Below are 14838 nucleotides of genomic sequence, written 5' to 3'. Positions count from 1 at the left end.
CATCAACAAGGATTGTTGATAGAGCTAGTACATCGAGTCAACATCAAACTTCACATGATCGAGAGGGCATCGACGTAGTGGAAAGGTTGTAACTCATCCTGACCGTTACGTGAGATTAACAGAATCCCAGGTCGTCATACCTGATGATGGCATTGAGGACCCATTGTCTTATAAACAGTCAATGAAAGATGTTAACAAAGATGAATGGGTCAAAGCTATGGATCAGGAAATGAAGTCTATGTACTCCAATTCCGTCTGGGAGCTTGTTGATCACCTTGATGGGGTAAAACATGTAGGTGCAAATAGATCTAGCAGAAGAGAGATATTAATGGAAAGTTCATACCTTTAAGGCTAGACTCGTGGCAAAGGGTTATACCCAGTAGGAGGGAGTTGATTATGAAGAAACTTTCTCCCCTATTGCCATGTTGAAGCCTATCCACATTCTCTTAGCCATTGCCACATATTATGATTGAGATATAGCAAATAGACGTCAAGACAACTTTTTTGAATGGCTATCTTGATGCGAGCATTTACATGGGTCAACCAGAAGGATTCATAGAACAGGATTAAGAGCAAAAAGTTTGCAAGCTTAAGAGATCCATTTATGGATTGAAATAAACTTCGAGATTGTGAAACATAAGGTTTGACATTGTGATCAAATCTTACGGCTTTGACCAAAACGTTGACGAACTTTGTATTTACAAGAAGGTTGTCAACAATACTATAGCTTTCCTCGTTTTATATGTTAATGACATCATACTCATTGGGAATGATGTAGGTTTTCTAACCGACATTAAAAACTGGCTGGCAACACAATTCCAAATGGAACTTTTGGGAGAAGCTTAGTTTGTTCTTGGGATTCAGATATTTAGGAATCGCAAGAACAAAACGTTAGCTTTGTCTCAAACATCGTATATTGAGAAAATATGAGTCATATATTTGATGCAGAATTGCAAGAAAGGGCTACTGCCTTTCATACATGGGATTACGTTGTCTAAGGAACAATGTCCTGAGGCACCTTAAAAGGTTGAGGATATGAGATGTATCCCATATGCGTCAGTTGTGGGCAGTCTTATGTACACCATGCTGTGTACTAGGCCTGATATATGCTTTGCAGTAGGGATTGCCAATTAATATCAGTCCAATCCAGGACTTGCACATTGGACTGTAGTCAAAACAATCCTCAAGTATCTTTAGAGAACGAGAGACTACATGCTTGTGTACGGCGGCGCTAAGGATTTGATCCTCACCGAGTACACTGACTCTAATTTTCAGGCTGACAAGGATTCTCGGAAATCCACGTTAGGATCAGTGTTCACTCTTAATGGAGGAGCTGTAGTGTGGCAGAGTGTTAAGCAAGGGTGTATTGCAGACTCTATTATGGAAGCTGAATATGTAGCTACTTGCGAAGCTGCTAAAGAAGCTATTTGGCTTCGAAAGTTCCTGATAGAGGAAGTCGTTCAAAACATGTTCCTTCCCATTACACTATATTCGAAAATAGTGGTGCAATGGCCAACTCAAAGGAACATCGAAGTCACAAAAGAGGCAACCACATAGAGAGGAAATATCACCTGATAAGGGAGATTGTGCAACGAGGAGATGTGATCGTCACGAAGATTGCTTCGGAGCACAATATTGCTAATCCATTTACAAAGGCTCTCACGGTTAAAGCATTTGAGGGTCACTTAGAGAATCTAGGTCTACGAGATATGTACCATTTTGTCTAGGGCAAGTGAGAGATGTCATTGAGTATATTGTACCCTAGTTTATTATAATTCTTATGTACATCCCACTCATTTTACAACAAATGGGAGATTGTTGGGTTAAGTGCCCTGAGCTCGTGAGTTTGTAATATGTAAAAATTTTATTTATTATTAATAAAAGTTATTTTTTTTATTGCTTTGCATTTCTTGTATTCCAATAAACTAAGATCTAAGGTTATTTAATTTAACTGGAACATGTATATGTTTGATATACAATTAATATACCAGGTATATAAATTATATATATTATCGGTATACAAGTGGATAATGTTTCAGTAATAACCTAAATGGTCTATAATATATGGATAAGGTTGGGTACCTTATCCTAGTAATGCTATGGATACGACCCGCTTTGTAACAGTTACAAACGACTCTATCCAGATCGTTCATGTAATGACATGTGAGCAAGATCGGACCACGAAATTAATCAATAGTTGTAACACTATTAACTATTTAAATTAATATTTTCACAGGATGATCATGTAACTCGATCTTAATCCTGAGTGAGTTACGAACTCCTGTCTACGAGGGTTTATCATTTGATTTGTATGAGTGAGAGTGGCTCGGGTTTCCGACTCAATATTCCTACCATTTTGGGGATGGAACCGAGTAGGGAGCTGGGAACATAACTAGACGAGATGGAATTTGCTCATTCTCGACTTTTAGGGAAATAGATGGGTGTTCCCTTAAGGACTGACTCCGAGACTTGAACAAGGGGCCTCATTCCTCTCACTCGCTTGAGAGGAACTTTCAGTTATTGGTCGGACCATAACTGAGTTGTTCATTCGATGATCGGTGGTACTTAAGGTACAAGAAGTATGTTAGGGTTGACTTTTTACTGTAGAAACATGTGTCGGTAGTCTTGTTTGACCACGTTTTTTACCCCTTTCCAATTATTATTTGCTAAAAAGGACCATATATTCTTAAAGTAAACATGCATAGATTATTTCTGCATAAAAGTCAAACTATGGTACTTTAGGAAAAATATAAGAAAAATACGGTCAAAGTTGGAAGAAAATAACAGAATCATGTTTTTGCATAATTGCGCCTGGCGCATTTTTGAAGGACAAAATGGCAAAACACACGTTTTGATTAATGAAGGGCAAGAAGGACATTTCCCACATATTCAAAATTGTGAGTCCAAGTCCAAGTCCAAGTGAGGTGGTTAGGTGAATCTCAACCAATTTCCACCTAAAATGGAGGGGAGTTTCAATCAACCTATGGTGCTATAAAAGGAAGTCATCCCTCCATCAGCAATTCATCCCTTCCAAGCTTCATTTCATCTTCTTTTAGTTGCTGTCTAGTTGTAGAACACATTTTTAGGGTTTATGTTTATGTTCTAGTTGTTCATTTCTTTATTTTTCACACTTTTACCTTTTGTATTGCCTTTAATTCAAGTTCTTACTTCCGTTCTTTGTTCATTTTGTTCTTTTAAAGTTCTATAGCGAGTTTGAACTCCCCTTACGCTCGAGAGAGAAGAGGGTCAAGCTAGAACTCCTTGTACGACTTATTTATTTATTTAAATTCAATGAAAAATACTTTCTTTATGTTTTTGTGCATTTAATTTCATTTAATTATGTTCTAAACTAGTTATCAACCTCCTTGTGGAATGCCTTAGTCAAATGATTTGATTTTCAATACGCTCGGGATTTTGGCCAGATTGCGCCTGGCACTTTTTTGTGTTGGTTTCTAAAAACTTCTCTTTAAGTCTTTTTTTCATTTGGCCAGTGAGAACTTGATTTATACACCAAAGCTCAACCTTGGGAAATGTGAGTTAGGTAAAATAATAGGAAACCAATATGAGATGTGACTTAGGAATAAGCGCATAAAACATGGTCCTATGCATAGGCCCTCTGACCCATAATGCAAATAAGTTGGTAGAGTTTCTCTAGGATTGTAATCACACATAGGCATATGATTATAGGTTACCCTAACCTCTGTAGTGAAAGAGTAGAACTCAAATCCCAAGAAAAGTCAGGAATTGCGAATGGTGCATTTTCCCAACATAGTGTGTTTTCCATGTTTTGCATCAAAACTAAGGTAGGAGACAAGGAGGTTGAGTTTCATTAAATTGCTTATTAGTTAAAACCCTAAACAACAACATTTCATCACATTTTTCTTCCTAAATCACAATTGCATATTTGACGCATTCACTTCTTAAAACTGTTTTGAAAAGTAACAAGTCCCTAAGGATTCGACCTTGGATTACTACCAAGTATTACTTGTGACCGTGTGCGCTTGCACGAGTCTCTAATCTTTTTAAAGATAGAGAAAGTCCCAACAAGTTTTTGGCGCCGTTGCAGGGGACTTAAGTTTTCAAATCATATTCTTTTCAAGTGAATTGTTTCATGTGTGATTGTTGCATACCTCTATCATTGGACTTAATTGTTATATTTAACCTTTAAGGGAGTTGTGTAAGAGCACAAGGTCTGGTTGGTTAACCTTTGATCCAGAGATTGAAAGAACCCTTAAGAGGATAAGGCGTGAGTAGAGGTTGAGAAAAGATCGAGAAAATCAAAAAGAGAAAGAAGTTGAAGAAGTAGAAATTGAAGAAGAGACCATCGAGATGGATATGAATCCACAAGATCCTCCACCTCCACAAAATCGACCTTTGAACGGAGATATGGCGGGTAAAGGTGCAGCAAACCGAGTAGGAGAAGTCCCTAATTCGATCCTTCTATAACCAAGATGTAGCCATGCAAAATTATGTCACTTATGCGTTCCACAACCTAAATTCAGGGATAAATAATCCTTTACCCCAAGCCGCACAGCTCGAGCTCAAGCCAGTCATGTTCCAGATGTTACAGACGATGGGCCAGTTCGTAGGACTGACTAACGAAGATGCTTACTCCCATCTCAAATCCTTTTATTGAAATAGCTAATGCATTTCAACTTCCTGGTGTCTCTGAGGATATACTAAGATTAAAAATGTTTCCTTTTTCTCTCAGGGATGGTGCAAGGACTTGGCTAAACGCACAAGAATCAAATTCTATCAACACGTGGGTGGAACCAACAGATAAATTTTTGGCAAAGTACCATACTTTGACCAGGAACGCAGACCTTGAGAAAACATTGTGTCTTTTAGATAAAAGGAGAACGAAGTAGTTCAAGAAGCTTTGGAACGTTTTAAGGAGCTACTGAGAATATGCCCAGCCATGGATTGCTCACATGTGTGCAGATTGAACAGTTCTATAGAGGATTGGATCGTTCATCAAGAATGATGTTGAACACCGCAGCCAATGACTCGTTGTTAGAAAAGTTGGTTAATGAGATCGTTGATATCTTAAACAAGATGACGAACATTAATGACCAAAACGAAATAGGAAGGTTATTGCCAAAGAAGCAAGTATCAGTCGGAGTCTTTGAGTTGGACACAGTAGCTTCAATGCAAGCCCAAATGGCGGCTATGAACCAGATGTTAAAGCAGCTGACAATGGAAAAGGAAACCAAAACTACCACTTCAGCGATACTTGAACCGTCTCCTGTTTTACAAATTTCAGATATATCTTGTGTCTATTGTGGTGATAACCACTTGTATGAGAACTGTCCAGCTAATCCAGCGTCTATTTTCTATGTAGGTCAAGGTGTCCAGCGAAATTTCAATCTATCTTCAAATACTTACAATCCTGGATGAAGACACCATCAAAACTTTTCCTGGAGTAACCAAGGAGTAGCTAGTAGCAGTACGCAAGCATCCGCTCAACAATTCAAAAAAAAATTACATTCCTCCTGGTTTTCCAACTCAATTAGTGTCGCAGTCTCAACAATACAATCAACAAATAGCTCAAAATACTACTCAGCAAGGTGGTAGCAACGCAAGTTTGAAGGCCATCATGAAAGAATTCATGACAAGAAGTGAAGCTACAATAAAAGAGTTTATGACAAGAACTAATGTTGCGATAAGGAACTTAGAGATGCAAGTGGGGCAAATAGCAAATGAACAAAAATCTAGACCCCAAGGTACATTGCATGGACACACAGAGAACTCGAAGCGAGATTGTGAGGGGAATGAGCACTGTAAGGCGATCATCACAAGAAGCGGACTAAGTTATGATGGACCTTCACTCCCAGCGAAGAAACTGATGCAGTTACACCTGTTCCTACATCCACCTCCAATCCACAACAAGAAGAGAAAGCAGAACCGTAAGTTCGGAAGAAAAAGGTAAGAAGGCGGATAAAGGTAAGTAAGTAATTTCGAGCACTACTTCACCGGTAGGTAATATTAAGATTCCTCCACCTTTCCCCCAAATGCTAGTTAAAAAAAATCAGGATAGTCATTTTAAGAAGTTTTTTAAGATTCTAAAACAGTTGCATTTAAATATACCTCTCATAGATGTTTTAGAACAAATGCCTAACTACACCAAGTTTTTGAAAGACATAATATCTAGGCGTAAGAAGTTAGGAGAACATGAGACGGTAGTCCTAACAAAGTGTAGTAGTGATACTCTAGGAAATCCATTGCCTGTTAAATGTGAGGACCCAGGTAGTTTTACTATCCCTTGCTCAATAGGTGGTAAGAACTTAGGCAGAGAATTATGTGACTTAGGAGCAAACATTAATCTTATGCCTCTTGCTGTTTTTAAAGAGTTAAATGTAAAAGAAACTCATCCCACTACTGTTAATTTACAACTAGCTGATAGGTCCATAAAGAAATCGGAAGGAAAAATAGAAGATGTGCTTGTTAAAGTCGAAAAGTTTATTTTTCCCGCCGATTTCATAATTTTGGATTGTGAAGCAGATCTTGAGGTGCCGATTATTCTTGGAAGGCCATTTTTAGCAACTGGAGATACAGTATTCAATATTAGGAAATGAGAGATTACTATGAAGGTCAATGATGAGCAAGTCACCTTCAACGTCCTTGATGCGATGCGATTCCCAGATGAAGTCGAGCACTGCTCTACAATAGAGGCAATCATCGAGGAACTTCAAGAAATGATTGTGGAAGACTTAGAAGCAGATTTGGAGGCCGTAGAAAAATAAGTCAAAATTGCGCCTGGCGCAATTTTGCCATCATTTGAGCATTTTGAGCATTTGCAACCGACAATAGCTAATTTGAAAGCTTTGCAACCTTCCATCATTGAACCTCCAGAATTGGGGAAGAAACTCCTACATTCTCATTTAAAATATGCTTATTTGGGTTAAAACGATACTTTGCCAGTTATCATTTCTTTGTATTTGTCTAATGAACATGAATCTTTGCTTTTGCAGGTTTTGTCTAAGTATAAGAGGGCTATTGGATGGACCATAGCGGACATAAGAGGAATTAGCCCAAAATTTTGCATGCACAAAATCATCCTAGAAGAAGGAGCCACCAATTCGATCGAGTGTCAAAGGAGGCTTAACCCCAAAATGAAAGAGGTGGTCAAAAAGGAAATCATAAAATGGTTAGATGCTGGAGTGATCTACCCCATCTCGGATAGCAGTTGGGTTAGCTCGGTTCAATGCGTTCTCAAAAAGGGTGGTATAACAGTGATAACAAATGACAATAACGAATTGATCCCAACTAGAACGGTGACTGGTTGGAGAGTATGTATGGACTACCGTCGCTTAAATAAGGTAACTCAATCGTCTTGTAGGGAAAGAGTGTTATTGTTTCCTACACGGGTATTCCGGTTACAACCAGATTACTATATCCCCGGAGGACCAAGAAAAGACCACGTTCACGTGTCCCTATGGGATATTTGCATACTGGAGGATGTCGTTCGGTCTATGTAACGCTCCCGCCACCTTCCAAAGATGCATGATCGCTATTTTATCTGATATGCTAGAAAGAACGGTAAAACATGGATGACTTTTCTGTGTTTGGTGAATCTTTTGAAATTTGTTAAAAAATCTAGAGGAAGTTTTAAAAAGGTGTGAAGAGACTAACATTGTGCTTAATTGGGTGAAGTGCCATTTTATGGTACGTGGAGGAATAGTCTTAGGTCACAGAATTTCAGAAAAAGGAATTGAGGTCGATAGGGCAAAGATAGATTTGATTGCTAAACTACCCTTCCTACAACTATAAAAGGTGTTAGAAGTTTCTTAGGACACGCAAGTTTCTACCGTTGTTTTATAAAAGATTTTGCAAAAATTTCTAAACCTTTGTGTCAGTTGTTGGAAGTGGATCGACCATTTGTTTTTTATGAACATTGTTTGAAAGCTTTTGAGACACTTAAGAATGCACTTATCTGAGCACCTATCATAATTGAACCAGATTGGAACTTACTATTTGAACTAATGTGTGATGCAAGTGATTTTGCTGTAGGTGCGATGTAGGTGCGATTTTGCTGTAGATGCAAGTGATGCTTTGTGGGCTTATAGAACTGCATATAAAACTCCGCTAGGCATGTCCCCTTATAGCATTGTTTTTTGTAAAGCATGTCATCTTCTGTTAGAACTAGAACATAGAGCATTTTGAGCTATGCGGAAACTAAATTTTGATTATGTTGCTGCAGGTGAAGCGAGATTGCTCCAGTTACATGAGTTGGATCAGTTTCGTCAGTTTTCTTATGAGAATGCCAAGATCTATAAAGAGCAAACCAAAAAGTGGCACGATAAAAAGATAATGGACAAAAAGTTAGAACCTGGAAACTTAAGTTTGCTATTTAACTCTAGATTAAAATTATTTCCAGGTAAGCTTAAGTCTAGATGGTCAGGCTCATTCGTAGTTGAACATGTTTATCCACATGGAGCGGTGGATTTAAGGGGCTCCAAAGGTAATATCTTTAAGGTAAATGGGCATCGGGTCAAGAAATATTATGGTGAGTATATTGATAGAGGTAAAACCTCTGTATTACTGAAAGACCCGTGAAAAAACGGTGAAAACAGTCCCTCGGGCAGTTTGGGGGACGTTTTTATGTAAAATATTTTTTGTCTTCTTTTTTGCGAAATTTTTACATTTTCTTTAAGGCTTTTTTGTGTAGATTCCAAATCTAGTTTTTGTTTTTGCATTTGAATTTTGTAGGATCAAGATCCGACCGTCAAAATTGCGCGAGGCGCAATTTAAGAGAGAAAAAAAATCGATTTTTGAGTTATGGATTAGGGCTTTCGTGGGCTTTATGTGGGTTATGTTTAAATGGGCTTTCGGTTGTTTTTAAATAAAAAAGAGGCCCAATTTTAAACTCAATTATATTTTTAATATGTTTTAAAACATAAAACAAAAAGCCCTAGGATTTCAATCCCCTCATTCACGTTTTCACCAAGATTTTTTCTCACTTGTTTTCAAATCTTCTCTCAAGAAATCTCAAAGAATCTCAAAGTTTCTCTCATCTCTCTCTTTTTTGACACACTTAGGGTTTATTGGAGGGATTTTTCGTTGTTGGTCGTGAAGCAAGCTCAAGAACCATGGAAGGTTCATCTTCCTCCAAGCCACACGATAAAGGAAAGGAGAAGAAGAGAGTGTTGTTGCCTCCACCAACCAAACCGGGTATGATTCCTCTTGAACCTCCTAGGACTTCTCATGAAAAACTAGTTTTTGATCCTAGGGAACAAAGAAGAAAATATGAGGAAGCTATAAGAATGAACCCTAGGAGAAATCTAGCCATAGGTGGTACAAATTCTGAAAAAATTAATATGGAATCTAATGATGCTAGGGTTAATAAAGAAGGTCATAGTGAGAAGAAATTATGAGGAGTTAGTAAAGTCTATCTTCGAAAAAATCAAACTTTAGAGGAAAAATGTGTTGTTTTAGATGAGGAAATTGCTAAACTTCAAGAGAGAGCGAAGATGTTCAATAAAAATAAAGAAATTAGGGATAAAGAAAATGAGAGAGTTTATTCTAAAATTGAGGAATTCAACATAAAATGGCAAGAATTCATGGAAAATTCAAACAAAGTGAGTGGGGAGATTCAACTTGAGTTAAATAGCATGAGTATATGTCGTAGGATGAATCTTTCTCAAGATAACCTCGTTTCCGAGTCTTTAGAACTGTTTATCCCTCCTCCTTTTTCCACTACTATTGCTGTGCATGTTGAAGCTCAATAATAGGTTAATGGAGACTCAGAACACGACACAGAGCCCTTGGAGCATTCAGGTTCGGCCACGGTCGAAATTTATGCCAAATTGCGCTTGGCGCAATTTTGGATGAGACTCCACCGGCCACTCTACAATGTATTTTGTCTCCATCTTTTCCAGATCTTATCTTGACTACAAATCCCCTAGTTTGTGATGATTTAGAACAGGAAAGAACAACGCCGAAAATTGCCTAAATTTTGGTGCGTTAAATAAAGCGATGGGCGAAGATCCATTGGAAGATGATGGAAATAGTGGGGCAGCACAAGGACAATTGAATGTTGATAGAGATGATAAAGATCTTGGTGAGTTACCTCAAGAAGTGCATGGAGATTAGTATGAAAACGAAGAAGACAATGACGATATCTCTCAATATGAAGTGAAAGTACGAACTCCAGTGCACGAATCTCAGCAAGATGATGAGGAGCCCCCTGTACAAGAGCAAGAAGGAACATCCGGTCCTGTAGATGTCCCTAGTCAGGCCATGGTGAAATCATCTTCCTCTTCTTCAAAAGGTAAGACCCCTTTTTTGTCGAGTTTGAATGTTTCTGACCCAAACATTGTTACTCATGCGGAGACCTCAGATGAGGAGGTGAGCTTGACCGAAGTGGTGAAGAAAACACAAAAGAAAAAGAAAGTGGCAGAAATTGCGTCAGGCGCAATTTCTAGGCCTAGGACTCGAGCCGCTGTAGCACGTTTGGCTGCCCAAAAAGAAGCCGAGGCTGGTCCATCTAAAACAGCCAAGAGGGCTAGGGTGCAAAGAGGGGTAGAAGAACCACTTGAGGAGGCCAAGGAAGAAGAGCCCGATTCTACTGAACAAACACCATCAAGAGTAAAAAGGGTGAGATTGGAGGTGAGGAGGCCCAACTTCACAGAACGCGATATCCTACTTGAGAGGGGCTTTGATGAAGCCCAAGAGTTGGTGCCGGAATATATTAGGAGGAGGCTTGTGGAGAATGGTTGGGAAATGTTGTTTGCCCCAACTACACGTGTATCGAAGGCCTTGGTGAAAGAGTTTTACATTGCCATAAACCCAAACCGAGAGGATGTAGTGAGAGTACGGGGTAAAGTAGTAAAATTCTCGCCTTCCATTATTAATACTCACTATGGTTTGTTGGATGTGTTCAATGCAATAGGTAATGAGATTTTGGTGCATCCATCAGACGAGCAAGTAGGGGAGGCGCGTAGGCTTATTTGTAGACCACACAAGACTTGGACCGTCTCAACTACGGGGAAGCTTTCCTTAAAGCCCCTTGACATCAATGAGTAAGCGACGGTTTGGACGTATGTGGTAAAGAATCGATTAATCCCCACTTCTCACGATTCCTCCATTAAGCGCAATAGGGCGATGATGGTGTATATCCTCATGAAGGGCATTGAGTTCAACTTTAGGGAGCTCATAAGAAATGAGATACGAAGTTGCTCGGAGAAAATGGTAGGTCCTCTTGTTTTTCCAGGACTAATAACTGAGTTATGCTTGCAGGCAGGAGTATAGGCCGATGATGAGAAAGTAGTGACGCCCAAGAAGCCGATCACATCCCTAAGAAGAGTTCGGGGATATTTGCTTGTTCGAGAGGAAGATTCTCCCATTACCGCCACGGATCCCGAGACCCGAAGGGTGGTGACTAGGGAGCGATATGATGAGCTTCGACACAAGTACGAGCTTCTTTTGGCTACTCAACATGCCACATGTGAGTTCCTCAAGAGGATATACGGTAATAATGCACCTTCATTCCCCGATGAGCTTGCAGTCGACTTACCATCTTCTTCCCGATTTCCTATCGATTCCACCGACGATGAGTCTTCTGATGATGAATAGGGGAGTATCTCCCTCTCTTTGCTTTAATATTTCGATCTTGATTTTGTATGTTAGGTTGTGTAGTTTAGGTTGTTTAGATTGTTTTTGTTTCAGGTTTGTTGTTGGGATGTTGTGCTGTTAGGAATATTTGTAAAGTGTGTTTTTGCATATGTTTAAAGTTCAAGCTTGCATGCTTCCTTGTTCTAACCACTAGCTTGTCTTTAGCTTCTTCAATGCATCTTTTCTAACCTCTCAACATGTTCATCTTTTTAATGAAATACTTTCCTTTGTTCTTTGTTTTTGTATCATGTCGATGAGGATTCTTAAGAGCATGAATATGTTATCTTTCCTAGTTTTATGATCAAGTCATAATTCATTTTCCATTCTTTTTGTTTTGCTTATAAAACTGTGTTATGCTTTTTTTTGTTTTGAAACCTTAACTTTTTCATTGCTTTGGAAGTCCTTGTCCTTTTTGCGCCAAAATTTTGCATCTCTCAAAATTTTTTTCCCTAGTGAGGATACTGTTTCCCTTAAGTTTGGGAGGGACAGTGTGTGTCTTTTTATTTTAAAGAAAATATTTTTTATGTTTTGAAAAAGAGTCTACAAGAAAATGCAGCAATAAAAGAGTCTTATGCAAAAAGAGTCATGTAAGAAAATTTTTCGAAAGAAAGAGTATGAAAAAGAGTACAAAAGAAGAAAAGTAAGTAAAAACGAGCCTTGAGAGAAAATAAGAGTGGAGGAAAGAAAAGAAAAATAAAAGTGAGAGTAAGAAACAAGTGGTAAGAAACATGAGGAAAGAAAATGCACTTACTTTTTCATGAGTCCCACTATAGACATTCATTTTCTTTAAATGGGTGGCGTTAGCATCTTGGAGGGTAGTAGCCTACATATTAAGGTGACTTCATGAAAACCATTGTCAACATCATTTTATACCGAGTTGCTACCTAACAAGTTTCTATGAGTGGCCGTGGTTTGAAACCGATGCTAGTGTGTTGAGAACCTCAGGGGCTAGTGGGCCGGTCCACTTGATGTTAGAATTTTTGAATCAAAACAGAAGTGTGCATATTCCTTGGTTTTGTAAAAGAGTTTTGTGTTTTATAAAAGAAAAGGATTTAGAATCATTTTTATTTTCAAAACAAAGGATGGTTTATGATTCGTTGGCTTCAAAGTATAGTTAGGATGTTTAGCTTGTGGAGCCTTTCCTGAGACTTATATGATTCATTTACTTAAAAACTTTGGATTGTTGATCATTCATATTTCGAGCATGTTGATGGTTTTAGATTTGTTGTTGTTGTTTTTGCTTGAGGACAAACAGATGGCTAAGTTTGGGGGTGTGTTAGAATTGACTTTTTACTGTAGAAACATGTGTCGGTAGCCTTGTTTAACCACGTTTTTTACCCCTTTTCCATTATTATTTGCCAAAAAAGACCACATATTCTTAAAGTAGAAAATGCATAGATTATTTCTGCATAAAAGTCAAACTATGGTACTTTAGGAAAAATATGAGAAAAATGCAGTCAAAGTTGGAAGAAAATAACAGAATTATGTTTTTGCAGAATTGAGCCCGGTGCATTTTGGAGGACAAAATGGCAAAACGCACGTTTTGATTAATGAAGGGCAATGAGGACATTTCCCACATGTTCAAAACCGTGAGTTCCAGTCCAAGTGAGGTGGTTAGGTGAATCTCAACCCATTTCCACCTAAAATGTAGGAGACTTTCAACGAACCTAAGGTGCTAGAAAAGGAAGTCATCCTTCCATCAGCAATCCATCCCTTCCAAGCTTCATTTCATCTTCTTTTAGTTGCTCTCTAGTTGTAGAACACGTTTTTAGGGTTTATGTTTATGTTCTAGTTGTTCATTTCTTTGTTTTTCACACTTTTACCTTTTGTATTGCCTTTAATTCAAGTTCTTACTTGCGTTCTTTGTTCATTCTATTCTTTTAAAGTTCTTTAGCGAGTTTCAACTCCTCTCACGCTCGAGAGAGAAGAGGGTCAAGCTAGAACTCTTTGTACGGCTTATTTATTCATTTAAATTCAATGAAAAATTATTTTCTTTATGTTTTCGTGCATTTACTTTCATTTAATTATGTCCTAAATTAGTTATCAACCTCCTTGTGGAATGTCTTAGTTAAATGATTTGATTTTCAACACGCTCGGGATTTTCGCCAGATTGCGTCTGACACTTTTTTGGGTTGGTTTCTAAAAACTTCTCTTTAAGTCTTTTTTCCATTTGGCCAGTGGGAACTTGATTTATACACCAAAGCCCAACCTTGGGAGAGGTGAGTTAGGTAAAATAATAGAAAACCAATATGGGATGTGACTTAGGAATAAGCGCATAAAACATGGTCCTAGGTATAGGCCCTCTGATCCATAATGCAAATGAGTTGGTAGATATTCTCTAGGATTGTAAGCACACATAGGCATATGATTGTAGGTTACCCTAGCCTCTGCAGCAACCAAAAGCGGTAGTGAAAGAGTAGAACTCAAATCCTAAGAAAAGTCAGGAATTGCGCTTGGTGCATTTTCCCAACATAGTGTGTTTTCCATGTTTTGCATCAAAACTAAGGTAGGAGACAAGGAGGTTGAGTTTCATTAAATTGTTTGTTAGTTAAAACCTCAAACAACAACATTTCATCACATTTTTCTTCCTAAATCACAATTGCATATTTGAATCATTCACTTCTTAAAACTGTTTTGAAAAGTAACAAGTCTTTGGAGATCCGACCTTGGATTACTACCAAGTATTACTTGTGACCGTGTGCGCTTGCACGAGTCTCTAATCTTTTTAAAGGTAGAGAAAGTCCCAACAAAGTAACCTAGGGGTAAAACGATAATTTGATCCAATTGAGGTTACGAGCACTCGTGAAGGATCGACTTACTGTGAATGGTTATATCCATGGACGCAACATGTTCTACAATGCTTTAGAAGAGTGCAGCTATAGGTTTTTAGTGGAATGAACTATAGTTAATGAATGTTGATTAAATTAATTAATGAGTTTAATCATTTAATCTCAAGTGATTGGAGCTTATAGCTTGTAGGTCCATTAGGTCCCTTGCTAGCTTACAACGGGTAAAACGAGGATCAATAATTTAGAATAATTTGAATTGTTCAAATTATTAAAGGGAATGTAGATTAATTGTATAAGATACAATTAACTATAATGTCTATGGATATATTATATTATAAATGAGAGATATTTTTTGAATAAGATTCAATTAATAATAAACATGAATTAGATTCATATTTAAACTATAGGTTAAAATTAATAATTAAAACTATATGTG

The sequence above is a fragment of the Momordica charantia genome (assembly GCF_013281855.1).
Source record: "Momordica charantia cultivar OHB3-1 chromosome 10 unlocalized genomic scaffold, Mcharantia_2.0 BLBB01000010.1, whole genome shotgun sequence".
In the NCBI taxonomy this organism is placed as follows: Eukaryota; Viridiplantae; Streptophyta; class Magnoliopsida; order Cucurbitales; family Cucurbitaceae; genus Momordica; species Momordica charantia.
This window is presented reverse-complemented; position numbering follows the sequence as displayed.